Below are 24,129 nucleotides of genomic sequence, written 5' to 3'. Positions count from 1 at the left end.
ATGAATGCAAATATTTTCAAATTTGAGTAGTCACAAATGAATACGTAGTATTTCTACTTAGTATTGTTTGTTTGAATCTTCCCATTGTTATTTAGGACTGTAATTGATCAGTCTCTTATTTGCATATAAGCATACTGTGCGTATTGCCTGGATATCGCCCTAATTTACAAACATTATAAGCAAGGATGGGTAGTGGCTAGTTGTGGAATCCAGGATGTGTGTTTCGTCCTATTTGGGACTTGTCCGTTTGATGTGCCTGCATCTCAGAGTTGATGCGCACTCTGGGACTCGAACACAGTACCTCTCGCTTCAAACGCCATCGCGTTAACCACTCAGCTACTGAGTCCTGATAGCCAGTATTTCTAGAAATCTCTCGTGTGAAAGTAAATTTGTATAGTGTTTCAATGCATTGAATCATTCATAGAGTAATACCATTTTGAAATTATAAAGAAACCAATTCTCATTATTAAGAGATAGTGCATAAGAACTACATTATTTACATAATCATGAGAAACAAGAAACAAAAAATAGAATGTACATTCGACCAGTGTCACTTTGTTCAAACAATCTCTATTTTGATTTTTCACAGTTCAGTCACATTTCCTAACATAATCATCGTTATTTCTGTAAGAACGGCCCGTCGGTAGACTCTAGAAAACCCTAGGAAGCCCAGGAAGAGCCGTAGACATTCCATCCAATCACGGCTAGGGGAATGTTCTAGAAATGCCAACGTGGAGCTTCTCCATTGGATGGACTAGTTTGATACCTATGTGCTTACTGGTTGACCTAAATGATAATTTATTTTCAGCCAATAACTATAAATACACGAGATTTCTGTGCTATATTTTGACATTGTTCGGGGCAATAAACTTTCTGCTTACCAGTCTTTGTCTTCTCTCTTTGCGACGTTGCGGGTTCTATCGTTCAAGTAGTCAAGTAGTTCGCGGCGTATTAATAATCAAGGCTCTAGATATAACAATTTCTACAATATATTAATCCATATACGAATTACGGTGAGGAAAGAGAACGAACTGAACCCATTCATACTTTATTCAGTTTATATCATTTAAAAAAAACTATCTAAACTTAATAGTTGTATTCATCAGTCAATTATATCTACACCACCATGAAAAACATGTAAGTTCTGGCCATTTCGTTCTACTATGGGACTCGTCGACGGTTCGCATCTGCGATCACGCTCGCGAGATCAAAATCCAGGACTTTCAGTCTCGTATACGAACGCCTAACCTCTAGACTACTGAACGTGTCGGCATCCGAAGGTGTTAATGTTAAACTCCAGCTAATCCACGTTATTGCACGACCGTTCACCATTGTCTTCAGGGACTAATTGCCTCTACAACAGATACGGTTGAATTCCATTGGTCTAGCTTTAATTGATTCATGAATTCAATTATTAAAAATCACTTCAATCTCCACAAAACTTCATTCTGATAATATTCAAGCCCCCACCCAATTATTTTGAATTTAATAAAGAAAATTTAATTTATTTCAAATCACCATAACATAATTGAAAACCATACACCTCAATTCTTTCAAGCTGTTCGCAAAATTGTCACAACTTGTTAATCGTCGCAATAACAAAATATTAACAAAACATCATCGTCATTACGATGGCATCACAGTCGTTATTTGAACGATTAACGTTATCACACACAGTGTGGCTGAACGTAATTCAAAGTAAAAATATCTTTATTTGGCCGCTTGAGGAAATTCTGACGAATTATGGAGATAACGCACTGATTATTTTCCGACGGTCCTAACTTCAAGTGCCGAATAATCTCCACCAGTGGACGATATCCCTGAAACGTTGCCTTACGGGTGCATAAGAGTGGTCCTCAACGTGGAAAGGTAGGATGTACTGTTAAGGTTAGTTATGAAGAATACGAGGATCGAATACGTCATTTAGGACAGCGACTATTTGATGTTCTGCTGTGGTTATGCATGTTATATTGAAGCTACACCTCCTCCTAGAATTAAGTATGAACCACTGAAAACAATCCGTTTAACGTGGGGGTAGCTGTGAGAGTCGTGTTATAAACTAGATGTTCCAATCACTTAACGGATCACTTATGAAATGAGTTGAAAATAAGGTAAATAAAATCAATGCAGCTAATATAGTTTCCTTACATACAATGTATTGTACGATATTTTCAGTTAGTTGAGTGTTCGTACATCGATAAAGTGAGTTCAAACCATAAGAGGTTAGGTTTAAGCCAAGTGGAGTATATTTCTCAACTTGTTTGTTTCTATGCTAAAAGTATGAATTGATAGTCATTGTTTATAATAAGATAACTGTGAGAAGACAAACACTATTTGTGTAAATAGATACTATTCAGGATATTGACCGTTTTAGTTCTCAGTTTCATCTCTTAAGTCAATCACATTCCATGCTTGTCAAATCGTGACGAAGCTTTATGGTGAAGCAAATTATAAATAGCTTTGATTTGGAAATTGACCATGGAAAATAAAATAAGTAGTGCTGTTTTGTATGTCCAAGGTTTCTGATGGTTAAGACCTATTTGCCCCGGTTAGACATTTAACACTTTCGATGGGTTCTTATATACTGATTCTTTGATGGTTCTTCTTTTTGTATGTGATCCAGTTGGAGGACCTCTATCCACACGCCTAATGAGATAAAGAATTACCATTGTCTCGTTTATCCAGACAGAGACGAAGCCTGTGAGAGCATGTATCTATCCTTGTTTTAGGACTTCTTCGCACACTGTTTTGTCACATCCTAAGATTCGGAAGTGATGGCAACCTATCACCTAATATCTCTCTTTGAAAAAGCCTTTGGGTTCTTTCGCCGTCTGACAATGAAAAACGGTTCCTTATCTCTCGTCTCAATATGCTGTATGGTTCTGGTGTCGATGGGACTAAAATTATGTCACGGACATGTTTGACGACTGATGGGTAGAGGAATGTACATATTTCTCTCAAGTGAATTTCTTCAGATTTAACATTGTGTCCCGCGAAATGACTTCCTAGTTGAGTGAACCACAACTTGGGGTCACCACGATCAAATTCTGGGGTTCGGACTTTCATGGTCATAACAATGTTTATCTGCGGCACAAGACATTTACCTCATTCTGTAGACTACTGATTCTTTCATTTATCGGTGGGCTATGTAAATGAGAGTTTGTTTGCTGGGTTGTTTCGTATATTCATTTCGTTATATTAACCATATTGTCTATGTCGTTGTCGGCATCTTGTAAAGTCAGGATCTGCTGTATATTTCGTAGGAGTCGGCGGAGCCACAGTTGATAAAACGGCCTACTGTCTATCATTCTGTTGCCCAGAATACTTTTCACTCAAAGTTTTAGCTGTGATAGGGTTCTGTCCCTTGTTTGTACTTGATGAAAAAGCTTTTCAACAATTCGATCATCATCCAGAGAGACAATTGCAATTACAGTTTACTTTGATAACTTTATGACTTTTCAGTATCCGGTCCATCTAACGCCTCTTGTATGTTCTTCGCTATTTCATCTGGAAGGAGTATGTTTGTGAAACTTAATTTATCTCTTTGTAAGTTAATACGGTTATCCAAAAAATAAATTTTCAGTTTAATTAACCATTGCTGCTGTTCAGTTACCTTAAAAGGGGGATAGGAAGATTGAAACGGGTAACTTGATACAGTATTTTCAGAAGACATATTTATAAAAAAAAACTTAATAGAACACGAATATAATATACATGTTACAAATACAAATGGACTGACATATAGGATGATAATAATAAATGGTACAATTTATATCATAGAATGGACATACTGAACTGCACCAATATATCAGTTGTTTATGAAATATCATTATTTGCTATAAGTATCACCGTTATGTTCAATAATTTATTTTATTTCGGATGATAATCTGGATTAAGACAGAATGAGTTGAATTTTTGAAATAAGATTATATCGTTAAAAATTGTTCAGTATTCGCACGTTGGAATAACTTATTGTGAACATGACTTTGCTTCGTTTATTGATCACCCTTGCAAACTTTTTTATATAAATCTAAACGGTGTTCGAAATCAGTAGGTAAAAAGAATTGACAACTACAGTTTATTAGAGGATAGCATTGATCATAAGGTATAAACAAAGCAATAAAATTTGAAAGAGATAGGCGAATTAGTATGTACGAGAGAATAGATGGATGAATTTGTAGTCCATTTGCATAAGGACGTAGAAAGGCAAAGTAATAGCTAATAATAGGATTTCACTATATATATAAATGGAAAAGAGGATGAACCATCGAGTAATGTATAGGCAATCAACATTTTAGTTAATCTGTCAAGTGATCTGATGATCATAACGGTACAAGAAAATATCCGAATTGTTATTGTTTAAATAACATTGTCTGTCAAGTAAATTTATAAAAGAGCCTAACTAAAATTATCCTTAGTCAAAATTGTTTGTCGGATAGTTGTTATAGGATTACTCAGGACAGAGTTGAATGGAAAGTGTTGGTGGATGGTCTGTGCTCCCGTACGATGGCGACATTCATATAGAAGTAAGAAAATAATTATTTGTGACTAAATTTGGTCTCGGTATTTTGTGTCACGTACACTGTCGTTGTTTTTATTTTATGTTAGCTGTGATTTGTAAAAAGTCATTGTGTGAGATCCATATACTGACTACAGTTAAATTCTACGCTATGTCTGTCTACTTTTGACATGCAGAATGATTGATTGTAGATCTTTGAACATGGTTTTTCAAGTAATGCAAGTGGAATTATATGCTTCTGTAAGAATATCACAAATGAAATAGTGATTTATGTTGATTATCAGGTGTCGAGTGGTAATCAGTGTAATAAAAGAACGAATAGTGTGTAAAAAATATATGGTAGGAGAATTCAATTAGATTGGGGGAGTTATTAACGATCACAACAAAAATGATAATCCTAATCATAGCAATGTTATTGATTTTAATATGGATAATAACAAACAAGACGTCCTGTGAACATAATAAGCAAAAAGAAAAGTAATGTCAAATTAACTGTGTCAGGAAAATAAAGTTAACTGGAGGACCACCACCAGAGACGTCCGAGCACTGTAAAGTGATCTACTTTCGTCAAGAGAACACATTTGGCATAACGGAAACAATTAATATTACAACCAACTGTAACAGTGTTCGCGTAACTGTACCTGTCTGGTTGAGTGTAGCAAAACATACACTCTTCCGTTGCATTGTGACTTAACACGAACTCTCGTACGCTCAGTAGTCTCTCTTGTGGATTTGGCACGGTCTCGGTAGTATTTCGATACCACGAGATGGACAACAAATACATATTGTTACAAACTTCAGCCACCTGATATTTGCCCTTCGGATGGGTCCAAACTAGCGATTGGCGTGACGTTTTCCTGTAGTAGTGATCATAGTCAACCGCGACTCTACACTTACTACATCTGGTGACCCAAAACTGTGAACACATTTCAACCGCCAGAAAACCTTCCAAAGAAGACTATCATGGTGAGTCTATTGCTTATTTATCCATGTTTCTTGCACATTTTCATATTGATATCATTCAATATATGATATTCTGGCAACACCTTGTTATGACGGATAACGATACCAGGAAATCACATTGCTGCTGTTCGTGAGGTTGTTGTTGACCCCAATGTATTTGTAGTTCATGATCGTCTCAGGGGTGCGATTCTCAGACATTTCCCTTCATCGAGGGGGAACTGACATTAAAAGCACGTCAACCCCTTTGTGAAACCAAATCGTGCCACCACCTCACGCTTCCAAAGTCTCTAGAAAGAACTACGACTGCCGATCCCGAAATCCTCAACGTATTATGCCTCAAATCTCAACCAGCACATATACAACCAACGAATACGGTTCGGCTCGAGGATATACCACTTAACAAGTTGGCCCGCATAGAAGACAAAATATTGCTCATGTTTCTGTCGCACTGACCGATCACAGTAGGTATTGAGGTTCAATGCTTCGACCACGCGCTACAAATGTCTCCGTCATTCTCACCTAAAGTCCACGACAGTCAACAGTCAACCTGAGCAACCGCTGACAGTATCTGTGGAAGTTCATCATTGCCGAAGTTCCCACAGCAATACTCGATATCGATATCCTCCAGCACTATGAATTGATGGTCGATACATATAGGCTGCAGCTAATCGATACTTAACTGATCAATAAATTCATGAGCTTTAAAACTCAGGCAACACGTACCAAATCACAAGCGTATTTCATCCGCGTGACGACGTGTTCCATGCTTATTTCCAGAAATTGTTGGTGGAGCCTGTCGTCTCACTTTTGGTCTAAAATCCTTTATGTTGGCCTAATATACTAAAACATTCAACGCTAGATCAACACAACGATTATTTGTCTTCTTTTCAAGCAGACGGTGTAGGGACTTGGTATGTGACTGATTGTGAGATATTTCATGCGAACGTAAAATATTGATATCATCTAGATAAACATCAGCAATTTTAAGATCACTGACTACATCACGAATCTTTCCATGAATTATGGCTGTAGAACAACTTAAACCAAATGAAAGGTAGTTGTATTTGAACAGACCACTAAGAGTGGTAGTCATTGATAAACCTGATCAAAGTTTATCTAAAGGAAACTGCAGATAGTCTTTCTTGAAATCAGCTTCGTGTAACACTTTAGTATGGTGAACTTGACTAGAAACATTTTCAGCTTCAACCGTAGTGTGTGTTTACTTCAACAAACGAAAACTCAATGTTAAAGACATCAGTCACTACGCAAACAACCGTAAAAGTGGTACGTAGTTCAACGAGAAATCTCCAATTTATTGAAAAGATTAACAAAATATAGTATTATTATCAAACTACAAAATGGAGACAACAGAGTCAGCATGACGAAAACAAGTGATAAGTCTTTTGTGAGAGCCATGGCATTCATTTCTTTTTCCTGTACAACCATAGGCATATGACACAGCAACTGCACACAATCAAGAAACAGATAACTACAGGTATGACAATGTGTAAGGAATTATATGATTTCCTATATCCATTGTCTCCAGTCGTTTCTGTCGTCATATTCTGAAATGGAGAAACAGTACAATAATTACTAAATATCAAACACTTACCAAATGAGATTCAGGTTGTTGATCAGTTTATCCCAAGTCATTCTTTAAGTCAGAATCACTTATACTTGGAGTTGTTGTAGTTTGTTCGACAATGGTTGGTTTACTCAATACGTTGACATTCGAGCTTCTCCGAAGAAAGAAACAGTAACAATATTACTAAATATCAAAAACGTATCCCACAACTAAATGTGGTGATAGGCACGACAAACTCATTTTGTATATAAGTTTTAGTATTATTTGCATTTCTTTTGTTAATTCTCATAGTTTGTACATTTATCACAAGTGATTGTTAAAGTTGAACTCACTCTTTTTCGCTTTTGAATTCCTTCTAGCACAACAAACGTTGCTACCCGCTCATAAATATACTACTTCCCTTACACATTTCTCGTTCTCAATCGTCTGTTGTCATGATATCTGACCTATAATATATCTATTGTCTACATTTATAGACTACCACCATATTTCCATTATAAACTACATCTGGACATATCACTTGAATGACAGCTTGATTGAAGCAATCCATTCAGGATACATGTTTCTTACTAACGAATCAGAAATACTTGTTGTAAGTATCAACAATGAGAGTCTACGACCTTTTATTTGTTATTCAAACACGGTAAGTAATTTCTAACAGATTATGCTTCCTCATTCAAACTGATTTCATTGATATTTTGTAAAAAAGACACACAGATAGGTGGTTTCATGTTGGACACCTAGAATCACTACACATTCTATGAGCTGGAAAAGCATTGCTTTCATTCATTGTTGAATGTTCACATTGAAGCAAAGCATTGTACTTCTGTTTGAATAAATATCGTCAACGTATGCAATACTTTGATTTATGCACTGAAAGAACAATAAAAATCACTCCTTATTCGTAACAATAAAATGTTCTCTCTATTAAATAGATTTACAATGTGGATTGTGATAATATTAAAAACAACCTGTGATGACTACCGATTGCTTACATTATTCTGGCAACCATTTACTTTGAGGTCATGTATATTCTCATCATTGTTGATGATACACACATTGGCTTTTGTCACATCAAAAGCACACATCCGATGTTGTTGGGCTTTGACATGCTTTATTCGAGTTGTGTTTCAGACAATCTTTAATAAAGAAAATACAGTGACTGCATTCAAAGTTATTAAACATAAGAAACGTAAATAATAAAACACAACTATAATCCAATGATACAACGGTGATTTCAGATTTAAGTGACTAACTCATTCACTGGGAATTTGTCATCACATTGAGGAGTGCGAATTTCAGAACACTTTCAATGTCATTCACATTTCGCAACATCATGTTATAATTGAATAAAACTATGTTAAATGTCTAACAATGAGTTTTGAAGCACTGTTCGGTTAATTTCCATGGCATCCAGAATCGAACACTATGCTGTCACTGGATTCATTAAAGTCCACTGCATTTGATGTTTGATGGTTGTTCAGCCAACTAGTCAGATTACTTGAATCATGAAATCTCATCGACAGTAAATAATATTTTATTCAACGAATATTTAAGTCAATCTGAACATTAGATTATGAGATGATTCCCTTGGTTGTTGAAATAATATTTAAATAGTGTAACACATGATGACCTAATAAGTGTTTGCAGTTACTCATTGTGCATATTCATGAGAAAGGAAACATTTTCATACTATGGAAATCGTCAGTATTTTCTTCACTGTACAAATGTCTACTGCCTATGATACATTGAAATATGAACCACTGTCTTGTCTATATCTTCAATTTACGGAAGAGTAGGATAAGTTAGATATTTGGGGTTAAATGCTGTTGTTTTCAAGGTAATCACAATTTCATGAAGTGTTTCTGCGATTTCAACACCTCGGAAAAAATTTTTATATCGCATATACCAAAACGAAAAACAATGGACACTTCCAAGTCGATGCACAGTCAACCAACTAACTTATATCATTTCATCCACTATTTCGTTAGATAGTGTTTGAGTAAATTTTATGGAAGTGAGAACATCTTCAGTAGTTCAAAATGTGTCCTTAATTATTTTAACTACTCAACAGGGAATTGATGTGTAGTGTAACGTCAGTTGAGACTGATGCTTGAATATCATTTAATATTTGACCTAAATCACTCATGAAATATCCAATTACATGAAACGAGAGTGATTTATTCAAGTGTAAAAATAGATAAATCTGATCATATGTGATTAAACATACCACCGGAAACTTTAAACTCCACCAACGTTCCATTTTTAATCCATTTCCCATCGACAAGTATTTCAACGACTTTCCTATCTTGTGTAAAAAAAATGTACAGAAGAATACACATAAAATTTCGTTTGTCCATTTTCAGTATAACAAACTGTTTGTTTGCGAACTAATTAAGAAACTGATTCATTTATGATCACAGATACAGTGACACTCAAACAACATTCTCACAAATTTTGCTTTGGATCACCTACTTCTTGCGAAAGTAAACAATATTCAGCCAGTAAATGAAAAATTATATTATTCGATTTCTCATTTACTTTGCAAAGGTGTTAGTTCGAATCCTTCTGAAAAATCTGTTTCACTGCTCACAAATTCTTCCAAAGATAGTCAACTTTGGGTATTACTGTAAAAGATCACAGTAATACATTTAAACCGATCATTATATACCTCCTGACCAAATAGATAATGCATTTTATCATATTCAATTGCAAAACACTGTATCCAGCCTATTCCTTTAAACTAAATGCTTGTCTTAAAACTCAGTTTCATCTTTCAATAATATACAAACACGTTAGTGAAGTATGAGTAATGAGCATTGTTTAAGGCAGCTATTAGATCTGTTTGACAAAATAAACTTTATTTGGCATAGAGTATTGTGTGAGTGAATAAATGAGTTGATATATTGTCTGCTCAACTTCTTCGTTCATATATCCCTGTCCAGATCAGACAGTCGTTAAACATAAGCAAAATATATCTCCAAATTTCCATTCGCACTTTTGCGATGAAAATATCTACACATCTTAGTTACATTACACGGTATATCAGATTAGAAAGACAAAGATCGTCAAATTCATTGTTGATGGAATTTCACATAGAAAACCGTAGCAACCCCATTACAATTTTATCACAACAACTCAAATCTTCTTTGTATTAATAACAAGGATGACGGTTGTTCAAATGGAGACACAGATATTTGATTTCAATTCAAATAATTTCAGTGTTTTACAGATTAAAAGACCTAAACATAAACACAAGGCTTTTTCAGAATGAGTTTCCACTATAGCTTTACCTTATGTAATACTACAATTTTGCTTCTAAATGTGTAAACTCCTAACTGTATTTGAGTTTTCAATAAACTGTAAAGTTTGAACAGTGACTATTCGAAAAGTATTCCGACATTGTTTCACACAATTTTCTTCAACACTTCAATGACATTTAGATCAATTTATTTTACATTCGAAACAAATGGTTGATGTACAATCTAAGAAAGATATATTAGATCACCATGATGAATTAAAGCCGATATCTATGTTGAAAAAAAATAACCAGGTATAGGCAGAAGGTGACATTTGACTAACAAATGATCGTTCATGTAGGTCATTGTAAATCAAAATATAAATAACATTTGTTACCTCCTCATTTACACTAAAATGAAGCGAAAACTTCCGTATGTACTTGAGATTTTTCATTTTCTTCAGGTATCTGAAAAGAATTGGTGGAATTCTGAGTCAAGATGTGTCAACAAACAACCATCAACATGAAAATCATCTAATTATTGAAGAAATGTGTGATCAGTCGCATTATCTTATGACAAAGATAACTAATCACACTCATAGTAAGCATACTGATCTCCTCAGTTCACCTTGATGTTCAAGGTATTCTGGTTTGAATCAATCATGATTTAATAGCAGACTGTTCATGATCGTTCGTTGATTCGATGTTTCAAGAAGGGCATGAGTTCGAATTTCACGGTCCAACGAATAAGGCAATCAAGAAGTTGTTCAATATCCAACGGTCTTCAAACAATAACATAGAGACATTAAACTCTTAAGATCTAAGCAAGTGACAGACAAAATCTGGAGGACATCAAATATAACTTGAAAGTTCATGTGCTTCAACAATCCAAACTGATTTCTCACACAACATTGTTTATTGTTATAGCCATGGTCAGTTTGATTCATTGAATCTACCATGAAGTGTTGTATTGATTAGACATCTGTTTTATAATAGTTTAGACAGACTGGAAAGTAAGTAATTTTTACATCAGCAACTACATCAATTTTCACTATAGCATTACTGCAACTGACTTATCATTTCTATTCAATCCATTTGAGTCTATTTCGAAGTGAATCGGTGTTTTGTTTAACATTTTGACTTGACAGTAATGATTGGGTGTTTCGAACTTAATTGAGGTCAGGAAATCACACAAACATAACAATCACTGTATACTGGTCAGCTCTCATTAAATAACCAGGCTGAATACTGAGTCATTAAGGCAAAATAAAAAATGAGAATGAAAAAAAAACAAAATATCCCTGAATAATAGTAGAACTCACCATCATGAGAAGTCTCATATTCAGACGCAACTCTACGATGCGCATTATTTCTAATTTGTCCTAAGTAATCTCGTGCATATAATTCTATTCTACATATGTCTATGGAATGAAAAAAAATGCAATTTGACTTATAATCTTCAATGAATAAATGAAAGGCTTTGAAATTAACTGAAGACTAAATTCAATAGCATAAACCGTAATAAGTTTTCTGTAAGGCATCAAACTATTTACAGCCTGAACAAATCAAGATATCTGTGGTAGTTTTGAATGTTGTAAAGAGCATGAAACCGATTTTTTGGAGATAGTAAAGCATTTTTGATTCGTGGAATGAAATGTGTATACACAAAACTGTGTGGATATCTTAGTTCAAAGAAAATGATTTGCTTACCCAAATCGTCAACGTAGATGGTACTGACATCAATGCCAAAATATTTCAACAGAAATTTTGGTGTGATTTTCTGAAACTACGCAAACATATGAATTAGTATCTACATTTAAAATTAAGTTGAGTCACCTGATTAGTAGTATGTTTCTTAAACGTTCCATTAACAAATGGAGAGGGCTGGTTCAGGCGAATCATACGGAAATAATAATAGTATTGAAACTGAATATCTGTATTAGAATCGGAACGGCAACTTACATATTCATGTGATTCACCTTCAAAGACTAGTTTAGCTGATTTATACGAAAGAATTTGGTAACAAACATGTTGACAATTGAAGAACTTTAAAGTCAAGCTGGCGACCAAACTGAAGAGAATAAGCTGAGCAGACGAAGTCTTATATCTAAAATGGTTCAGATGATGAAACAGCTTTATTTCATTAGAACCAATTGACATTCATAAAATACACTCATTAAACTTAACTGTATAGTCAACACTTACCTCATCTTCTTCTGGAAAACGTTAATAATGGTTGTTAGAACGTGTCGAGTTTATATAGAATTTAAAAGCGTGTTTTTTTTCTGATTGAATGATTCAAAGTGACCAGTGAGACAATCAACATTCATGAAATGGTATGATCATTGTTAACGAATCATCGTTGAAGATGAACTCTTCGTTGTGTAATATTCTTTTAGCTAATGAGGGATAAAGGCTATCAATTATCCCTCGTTTGGTCAAAAAAAGACCATCTATGTTTTGTTGATATTTGCTCAAATAATATTTTTTTTACTGTGAGGTTGAATTGTTCACCTTGAGAAGTTGTTGACAATAGCTGAAATATTGTTACTTAGAGATACAGAGATCACAGCAGTAACCGAATGAAGGGTCGTTGCATGATTTCGCGAATTCATCAACAACAGGATTGTCTTCAGTGGTACATCAAATTATACTACTAATATATGGCCAGTTATCAAAATTATTATAAACCTATATTTTTAATAAAATAACTCGTTATATTAGTGGTTAATATACAGCATGATACCTAGAGCATGAGAAGAGTTTACATGACCGTTTCTTAACATTTTCTTATCCATGAAAATACAGTTTGTTCAAATAGTGAGCTTATCTGATTGAATCATTGTTTCCACGGAAAACATGTATATGGTTTCATCGAGTTCCTTCAATTCGCTAAGTGATCCAATGGTCACGTGATAACTAGAAATTGTTGAATTATTATTCTAGCTAGGAATTCTTAAAATAACTCAATCCAGAGAAACACACAACGAGATGAGCACAGACAAAAATGTTGTATTTGAAATTTGAAATTACGCAGTCACCAAGTACAGGTTCAAGCAGCAATGAATAGCCTTCAAGTTATATGCATTTACGAAAACGATTTGAAATATAAGGGATTCTATTGGATTTATTAGATTCAAAAATAACATAACAATAACTTCTGTCATTTCTGCTACATCTTATAAAATTTTCAAAATAGAATTTTTTTAGTTTTTTTCTCACTGTATATAATTGTAGTGTTTAATTACAGAATTAAATTTTTGTTGACGTCAACTGTCTACAGAAATATCAATGATTGTACCCTAATAGTTTTATTGTTTCAGTGTTTTACAAAATGTCTACCCTACATTAACACTTTCTTCATCAAAGAATTTCAAAAATGTACACTAATTTAAACTGATTAGAATTTATTCAGTTGATACATTGAATGGTATAGATGGATTTTCAAAGAGAGAAATTGTTTGTATATGTGTGTAGTAAACCTTATTTTTTTCCATTTTTTAATTTTCATCTATAGTAAATGTATAAAATGATATAGCTGCATATGAACTAAAAAAAACTATACAGCTTCTTATATAAGAGAAATATTTGAGTTAATAATTTATTGACTTTTCAATGTGAAATTGATTAAATCGGATAATTATGTTGATCAACGTGGTCGTTGATCAACTCATTCCTATTGGTGACCCTTTATTTGACTCTAATTAGATCATTTAATAATTGAATAAATGATTGCTGTTGGACTATACATCTCGGTTATATTCGCATATAATTAATAATTTACACTTTCAATAATCAATATTTATTAACTTGTTTGATATCGAAATGTTTTGTAAAGATTGGTTATATATTTCAGAACTTCTCCCACTATGCATGTTATGATTATATAAAATGTGTTGATATATGGCGTTTAGGATGTAAAATAGATGAAATGTAGATTTGTACATTATTATTTTCTGGTACATCAATATTAAATCAAATTGAATGTATTATGTCTAGATTATCAGTGTTAAGTAGAGAAGAAAAAGATTGTTCAATGAACATCTAAACCGAGATCATTCAACCATCGTTTAATATTACCACTTCTATTTGCATTTTAATCAACAATCTGTTTCATTGTGGAACAATTAGATGAAAGCCCAGTAAAATAAGAATAAAGCTTATCTTTATTTAAATATCATTCATGTGACTATTTATCTATGTTAACTATGTTACTTATCTATGTTACTACTATTCATAAACTATATAACACATAAATTCAACTTAGTATTATTTGTTTTTGAATCTTCCCATCGATTTGTTAGAACTGCAACTGGTCAGTCTCTAATTGGCATATGTGCATACTGTGCGTAATGCCTCGATATACCATCTCTGCTAACTATATAACACATATATTATACGTAAAATGAATATTTTGTCTATCTGTTGTTTAGCCGTTAACATAATGCTTTATCAATACTTTTTAAGCTTGAGAAATAGATCAAATGGGAAAAGTTTATACTGTAAGAAGTATCACCTTAAATAATATGTGCATTGAATTTATTGAATACAATAACTTGAAACGTCAGTCAGTCAGTTACAATGTAGGACCAAACACAAATACTTATTGATCCTAGTTGTCATAAACTTCGAAAGTACATTGTACTGATATACTAAAATTTGTTAACTGTTAGTTAACTTTAAACAATAAGTAGTTGTTGAGAATCCAAACACGAATGAGTAAGTTTAAAGCTTTAGAAATAAATAATATGCAAGTTAAATCATTATTACAATATACCATTATTCATAAGATATTGATGGTTAACAACTATTACTGGTAAACATTTAGTTAATTTTAAAAATATTAAATTGTGAGACTTTTAGGAATGTTGACAGTAGTATTCCAGAAATCTTTTATGATCTCGAATGTGGAAATTCATTTCTCACGTGGTTCGAACGTTGAGAAGATACATTTAGAATAGAGTTTTGTAAACAAGACGATGCATGTAAGACTCGACTGTTGATGCGCAAGTTGAGAAGTCATGTACATGCATGCTATGCTGATCATATATTACCATAGTTACCTCGAGAGAACAGTTTCAAAGAGACAGTAACACAATTGTCACAAATATTCGGTGAATCTTCCTCATTGTTTAGTATTCGCTATCAGTGTCTTAATTTGGTGAAACAAGAAACCGATGAATATGGTGCTCCAGCAGACATCGTTAACAAAGAATGTGAAAGCTTCAAGTTACTCTCGTTGACAGAAGAACAATTTAAATGCCTTATATTCATCAAAGCTCTTCAGTCACCACGAGATGCTGAGAGGCTAACCAGACCCTCAACTCGTTTGGATCATGATCCTAACATCACACTCAGAACGTTAAAAGATAAGTGTAACTGGCTATAAAACATCAGACACGACAATCAGTTAATTGAACAGGTAAATCCTTATTTAATTTGCAGTGGTGTCAATGCTATTACCAATTGCTGTTACCAAATCTGTGCAACATTTTTAGGTAGTAGTACTTCACTTAACAAGATCTAATCAAATGTTCGGGAAACGAAGTACTTCCTAACAAAACTTTAGTAATAGATATCGTATAAGTGAAAACGACATTGCATAGCTGACATACAATTAGAAAACCAAACTGCTTGAAGAAAGGCAGATTGAGAAAACTAACCGAGGGTAAATAATTTACTCCTTATTTATTTGTCGAAGATTATTACATGGTACAAATTCTATCTAGAGGCTTTCCAACCTATTGCTTCTCCCCGAATTTCCAACAGCATTTAGCAAAATTTCTGAAAAAACTCCATGGAAAGGCACTTCATAGGTACAGTGGCAACGTGGTACACTGTCCATTCCATCCAGTTATCACAAGACTGTCATGGCCATGAGATACAACATAGGAACTCGAAGCAAAAACAAACCAAATTTTCTGCAAACTGGTCGATTTTACTCTACTGAAAATATACTCAATGAAACATAGAAACTTAGGCGATGAAGTGAATTTTCAAGACTGACGGGTGCAAGAACTACCCCTGGTCTAAGCTTCTAACTTAAACAAAGATAAAACTGTCTGGAACCAAATGATAATTTGATATCGCAAATTGCCTGATAAATCAACATATCAAGGCGATAATTAGCCTACTAAAAGCACTGTTTCTCTGGTAAACCTAAAGTATACAGTCGAATGAAAGTGATGTGTAAAACGTTGTGATCAACTGAAATGCTGCAAATACGAGTGAATCACTTGCTATGCTAAAAATAAGTATGGCAATATGATTTTGGGATCCTTGTATTATAGCTGATGTCAGTTCATGTTAAAAACTTTAGCCGATCACCTAACCCTAACACTGATTCTTAACCTTATATTGATACTCTAAACATGAATTTCCACGTTCTTCATTGGTTCAATTGTATATTTTAAGTCAACCGTTCTTCTTCATAAAGATAACTAACAGGAATGACTGGATTACACTCATTATTGACCTGAAGTGATATGCAGATTTTTAAATGACTAAATTCCTTCCTGTTGACTTATCCCTACACGGTGCAAAAGTAATAGCCAAAGATCAAAGCAACAAAATCTTCAAAGTTGTAGTGTTGAGCTGCTTCAGAGGAGCTTCTAATAACTGTCTAATCCAAAACTGATACAGAATCATACTAGGTATGAGATTACAAAGACAATTCGTCCATGGGTGTAGAACGCTTTTACAGTACGTGTAGACGGCCTACTTTTTGGGCAGAAATTCATTGTGAATCGCATTTCTAAAGAAAAAAGCTTTGGGCTTTCCTCAAAACCAATTTATTTGTGAATAGCTGAAAATGATTGCTGTTATTTACGGAAGAAGTGAGCTTTTGAACGACATGTCGAGTTAGATGAACTGACTACTTAGTAAGGAAGTTGCTACCTGTACTGATCCCACGCAAAATGTGATACTGCATACTAATTCCACTAACTTTCATCAGTACCGTTGGTGGTGTCCCTCATCATATAGTAATAAAAACCCTAAGGCTCACTTCACTTCATAAACTGATGACAGTGAGTTACAGTATGGTTTTGTTAAAAGATTTAGGATGTTATGTCCGTAATTAAGGGTCGCTAGTTGCTCTGACAAAAGCATCTTAGGATGTCATACCGTATTGCGTTAAAATCCATATTCAGTACTGCATCCAATAATCTGTTACATCTTCCGCAAGAGAAATTAATACTTCGAGAAACATAAATTAACAATTTATTTGTAATATCCCAATGAGTAGAAATATTAGATTTTCTTACGTTTCGTAACTCGGTGTAAGCCACTTCTTCAGAGAATAAATAACCAAATTAACATTTATACAAGTCTAAATAGTACAACGGAACAATACAAATGTTAGATGCGATCAATCGAAAACATGTCTAAGTAAATCAATGTCATTCCATTTCGGTCAGAGTGATTCATTAGCCACATGTATGTAAACATGTAAGGTATTAGTGTGACTTGTAAATAATATCATACATGGTAACTGGGATAGATATTCGAAGTAAGATGCATGGTAAGGCCTTCAGAAAAGTAGTATTAGACATTATATGCAACGCTTTAGCTATTCTCTTTCTTTTGTAATTAGAAACGCTTTTTTGTAATATTTCGATATTTTTGAAACCGATTTGATGATTGTTGAAAATGGCGTAAGCTGCTATCGACATGTTGCTTACAAATCATCTTGACGGAAATGAAATGATTGATTTATTCAGACATGTTTTTGATTGATCGCACCTAATATTCATGTTATTCCATTGTACTATTCAGACTTCGATGAAGATTAATTTGTTTATTTATTCTCTGAAGAAGTGGCTTATATCGAGTCATTTGACGTCAGAAAATTTAATTCTTCTACTCGTTTGAAGATAACAAATATATTATTTCTTCATAACGTTCAAAAAATCCTCACTTAAATGAAAACATAGATTACAAGTTGATGAATGAAGAGTTTGCAATTTTATTAGGCGATTCCAGGCTGAAATGGGTTAATAGGAAAAAGATTATTGGTTGCATAGGTGAGGCAATTAACAAAGTGACAGGATTTAGCAGGAATAACTACTGCGAGGAATAACACAGACAATCTCCTGTTTATGCCCAAGCTTCATCAAAAAAAATCTGCATTGAATGTCGTGCAGTTAAGATAGCTTCAGCAATGTAATTAAAAGAAGGACTTACTAGTAACAGATTTTGATATGAATAGATGTCTATTGAAAAGTTATCCAATAGCTATGAACAGCTAAAAATTTTAAAAAACTGTTCCTTAATTTATTGAGAAAATGACCACTTCACAGAATATGTGTAGACATTCTGAAACTTCTTTTAGAACTAAAGGGTTCCGTTAAACCTTTTAAGACTGGTACAATAGAGGAGATTCTATTTAAAACACATCACCTATTTGAGATCTTCACTTGAAATTTAAGATTTTCGGGCACCAAATAAAGAGAATTAGATTCGGTTTCACTTATTTTTGCGAGAGACTTTATACAATGGCCTTAATTTGCATTTTGTAGTTCATATATGCTTTAAATTCAAAGGACTATTTGATTATTTATATTCATACAGTTTGCTTAGATGTATTAGCCGATTTCTGCTCATAAGTCTAAGCAGACTACTCGCACTATGCGTGATATACTTTCGAATAATTCATACGTGTTTCATAGCAAGAGGACGGAATATAGGCGAAAGACGATTACAACAAACATAAAAGAAGCGCACATATCAAGCAACTCGCACAGCACGAACTTCCAATATATACAGTTACTGTTGGGTGAACATACATTAATTGATCGACTTATTTGTGGTCCTTCCTTGTTCCTCCTTAACGCTTTCAAGTGGTTGGTAATAGTGGTAGTCTAATCACTTAACTGCAATCATTTATGTCATTTCACTAGTTATGTTTAGGTTTACATATAGTATAATCTGAGTGATTGAGTTCTTCTTTGAACAGTAAGGATTCTAGATATCAGAAACTATCACATTAACAACTAGGAGGTTAGTTCGTTAGTTTCAATTTAAAAACAATAAAGTGAAAGATCGAATGCTGAGAGAAGACGATTGTTTGAAAAATTAAATAGATAAGTTAATTGAATAGTGATGCAGACAATGTGGCAAGACCGAATGAAAGAGGAAACAGAGATAGCAAAATGCGAGATAGCAATAACTAATTGAAGTGTTATGGTGATGATGACAATAGTTAAGTTACGAAACATGTATCAAGCACAGTTAATTCAAGTACGAGATGGTGATCCATCTCGTCTCCTCTTGAAGCCACCTTACCAGGAGTCTCCGGACGTTGAGAATTCAGACAGCCCCTAAAGAGAAGAAGTGAGAGTGCACGCAAGCTTTTTATTTTTGTTGAGCGATTTGTCGAGGGTTGACTCGAGGGGCGTGATGGCGATGTTTCGTTGCTGTGTTTGTTAGTGAGCATTATTTGATTTGGTTACAATCCATAGCCTACATTCCACATTCCTTTTGTCGTTAAGGGCTTTGGTAGTTGAAGAGAATGATATTCGCGTTTTCTCGAACACTATACCGTTACACCTTCTGCTTAGATTGGTGCTCCCGAGCGCTTTACTTGCTCCTCAGCACCTCGTTTGTGATCATATTAAATGTGAAAATAACATGGGTTATAAAGTCTACTGATGTTTGCACAGTGACATCTTTAACTAGCTTTGAACAGCTGAAAATTTCAAAAGACTGTTCCTTAATTTCTTAAGAAGAAGACCAACTCACAGAATATGTGTTTTCCTTTAAATGTTTTAATACTGGTACAATAGAGGAGATTCTATTTAAAACACATCACCTATTTGAGATCTACACTTGGAAATTAGGATTTCCAAGCACAAATGTAGGGAATGAGAATCAGTTTCACTTATTTTTGTGGGAGAATTCATACAATGGCCCTAAGGATTCGGATTCATCTACACTGAAGAAGATGAAGAGTTCACAAACTCTCCTGGAAGTCGTAGTGCTGTTTCGTAAACGAGTTGCTCTGCAGCGTACCTAATGTCAGTTTTCACTGCATACCGAGTAAAACGAGTGAAAGAGCGTCAGTCGACTGTGAAAAATTTGTAACTAAGAGTGAAGCTTTAGGCTGTCAGTGAAACCGTTATATCAACCCGTTAACTTATGGATGGTAAGCAGTCGTTCGGAATCTCGTAGTTCCTAGTAGTGCAGTGAGACAACGCAGAAGTCCAAATTCGAAATGGCACCCACAAACGTCAGTGATATTTGAAGAGCATTCAAAGTTTGCCATCCATTATTCGTTATAGTAGCGAGTCACTGCGTCAACAGTAATGTACCTGTATTTTGCTGCTTCTGATGATCAAGTGAGACGATATACACAAATAAAGAGATATGAGTGTTCATTTGAATCTAGATAACGGGTAACTAAATCCAGATGAACATGGCTGAAACTAGCATCGGGAATTTCGAAAGATTTTAAAAGACATTTGTTATGTCTAATCATCTTAGATTTTTGGCACCCTTCACAGTAGCGTGTCCACTCCCTCACGACTTTATTTATACCAGGTCAAGAAATTCGTTCTGCTATGAGCCTGATGGTTGCACGAACAACTGGATGAGGAGGTTTGTGAAATATATTGAAGATGTCGCATCCATAATATTTCTGCATGATTGTGTGGCTCCTATTTGAGTATGTGTCACATAGTAAAGTTCTTTTTTCTGTTCGTATCTGTTTGATACACAATTTCGCCGTTACCAACGTCAATTTGTGCTGAGTATCAGCGTCTTATTTTGGAAGCTGGACGAGTTTATGAAGATCCATTTCTTTGGAAACTTTTCAAGCAACATATACTAGACAAGGCGTCTGCAACCACACTGTTTCCCCCAAAAGTGTGTCGTATATCTAAAGTAAGCTGCGGAACGTAGTCTAGTTGCGGAGACTCTCGAGGGGTATACTTGTGTGAAGACGAGCTAAGAGAGTGTGACGTCTTCCATCTGCCTACCCACTTTCGTGCCAAGGGTAACTTGTAGAATGTGGATTAAGACCTTGACGCGATATGCTGACTGACTTAACCATGAGGCTAGTATGCTTGATTTGTAGTGTGGTAGAGAGAATAAAACTATTTTACCCCTGATTGGCTGACAGGCACGCACGAGAGAGAAGGCAAAACAACTGGTACGCCACTCGCTATATTCCAAATTCCGATCTGGTATCTGAATTCAGATTAGTGTAAAAAGATACATAAATAAATAGATGACTAACGCAACCACAACGTACAACAATTGGCAAGATATATCCATGTCGAAAACTGATGGATTAAAGTTGAAAGTAGAGTACAAAAGGTTACGTCTAAATTTTTATGTCTTCGGAACAGAAAAGGCTATGTCAGTGAATCATACATCAAACGAGAGCTTATGATCTGTAGAAAAGACCATGAACAAAAGTAAATGTTACAGTTTTACAAGCTTTGAATTAAATGAAATCAGATTCTCAAAAATGGCTTCCGTAGTTTTTTGAGGCTTCTTGTTTCGACGTTCACATTAGAGAGAAAGTTAAGAGGTTTGTGGTCGGTGAAGAAAGAACATTATCGGCCTTTCACAGAGTGAAAGTGCGATATCTCGATTCAGCTTACAACAACCGTCTCAAGAGGAATGCCAAAAGTTGTTAGGTATCGTTTACGCATGGTTGCCATGAGCATCAATGGCTTGCTCATGAAAATCAAGAGTGTCGGTTATGGTTGGACATTCTCGAGTGTTTACAGCAATGCTTTGTTCCTGGAGTCCCTCAGTGACAAGGTACGGATGCTATAGATGGGATTCTCTATCGGAAACTGCTATCAAGCAGTCATCTATATATGCGTGTACGAAGTTGTGTTCTCAGATAACGTCATAGATGAATCTTTGGAGGTCTTGTGAGCCATTTCCTAAAACGAATAGCATATGCAGGAACCAAACGATTGGTTATGGCGGTTTGAAGGATATCATCTATAGCTATTGGAATTTCCTCAGTCAGGTTGATTTTCAAAAACCAGTTGTATCTTTCAAAGTAGCTGTCGAATTGCGATTGTGCAGCAAAAAGGAAACGATCGGGAGTGGTTTTCCTACTCACTATCCGATCATTGCTGTCCTTCTTGCACATGGGCTGCTTCATGGCCGAATAATCCCAAAATCCATCTCGTGGTTGAATCCGTTTTTAGTCAATATAAAGTTTCAGGAGCTATTCGTAGCGCCTCCGATGATACAGATGGTCCTGTGGTTGTGACGTGGTGTGTAATATTACTGGTTAAAAGTGGAAGTTTTCGACACTGTCCAAGGTACTTATACAGGATCCGTTGACAGAATCGGTCATTCATGTCGCCGATAGTGACAAAAACGTAGATTCTGTGAATGTTGTATTATTCAAGTTTCGGGATGAAGAATAACTGTCCGTGTAATTTAGACACGCGCCACAGCAGTTCTCACGGACACATTAGCCGCTGTTTCAACTGTGATGTCTGCTATCAGTATGGCTGTAGGGAATCTTCTGAATCGATCTGTACATATGGACAGTTAATTCAAACCATTCGAACGTGGTAAATAGCCTACTGTTTCGATATGCATATGGGTGAAAAGCGCACCTGGTTGTGAGAGAACTTTAATACATGAATTTGTTTGACGATTAACCCTGGAATGTTGACACGCCGAAATCTTTGTAACCCAATTGTGTGAATCCTTGTGTAAATTTCACTATCAATAACTGGTACTGATTATCCCAGTCGAGGCCTTTGTGCCAGGATGAAACAATGAATGGAAGCTAGCAAATATTAATTTTCTCATGATTTTAGGTACGAAAGGTCAAGGCATTGCCTGAGTCCTGTAACGGTAAATAATAATACCCTAAATAGGTGATGTTAACTTCTTTAGTTTGTGAATAGAGTTGTTTGTTGTAAGTTGGTTTCATAAGTGTTGATCCTCTCTTTGTTTATTTCTGAAAGTCTCAAAATTCACTATAGACTATTTTATCACGTTTATTTTTCAGTCGACATAATGCATCTGCCGCCTGATTTTATTGACTTTCGACACGTCGGATATCACTTGTGAACTGTGTTATATACTCAAAGTAAACGATCCCTCGAGATGGGTATTTATCGGTTCCCGCTGTTGGTGCATCGGTCAGTGGATTGTGATCTAGGAAACGATGACGTCTCTGCATTCCAGAATGTGTCGGAAACGCCTAACGGTTAGGCAGATTGCTAGTTTAAAAATTCAGTGATGTTGTTTAGACCATCTAATGACACCTGAACCGATGTTGTGCAATTCAACGTCTACCAGACTATTCTTTTATCTAAGTGTCCGATTATCTTGAGCTTAAGTCCGAACGAAGAATAGGAAAAGATGAACGAGGGACTTCCGTGGATTAAAAACTCTATAGTTGGACGAGGAGAATTGAAGTGTTCATAACAATTTGACGCAGAACTAGGTTAATTGTCCGCTTTTTGTAATCAGGCCATAAATAATCGATATAGTACGGAGGAATTCTGTAACCACTTGCAGTTTGGATATTAGTTTAGGTAATGATTGCATATACCTGATGTAACAAAATGTTTTCGATAACTATCATTTCTTGTATGCTTATACCTTCACTACATATTGAGCAGGGACATTCAATTCTAAGCTACAATGACTTCAATATGATTAGGATATTCAGTTGAATGAGACAACACCAATTTCATCATAGAATAACGATGTTTGAAGAGTATTTGACAGTCAGAGAACACTAGTGATTTATAAGAACTGTCTACTATTCTATACGCTACTGTAATAAGCCGACTGATAACACCTGAATGGCTTGTGATACACTCTGATAGTCCT

General features: G+C 34.9%; 1 non-coding gene across 1 annotated transcript; it reads right to left on the bottom strand.

Annotated features, from left to right (window-relative positions):
• Positions 1-275: 275 nt before the first annotated feature.
• On the bottom strand, positions 276-346 carry Smp_tRNA_01409_Pseudo_TTG.1.1. The gene has a single exon. It is a non-coding gene (tRNA).
• Positions 347-24,129: the final 23,783 nt, after the last annotated feature.

Source organism: Schistosoma mansoni, assembly GCF_000237925.1.
Source record: "Schistosoma mansoni, WGS project CABG00000000 data, supercontig 0262, strain Puerto Rico, whole genome shotgun sequence".
In the NCBI taxonomy this organism is placed as follows: domain Eukaryota; kingdom Metazoa; phylum Platyhelminthes; class Trematoda; order Strigeidida; family Schistosomatidae; genus Schistosoma; species Schistosoma mansoni.
Note: the sequence above shows the minus strand (reverse complement) of the source record. Positions and strands in the feature narration are given on the sequence as shown.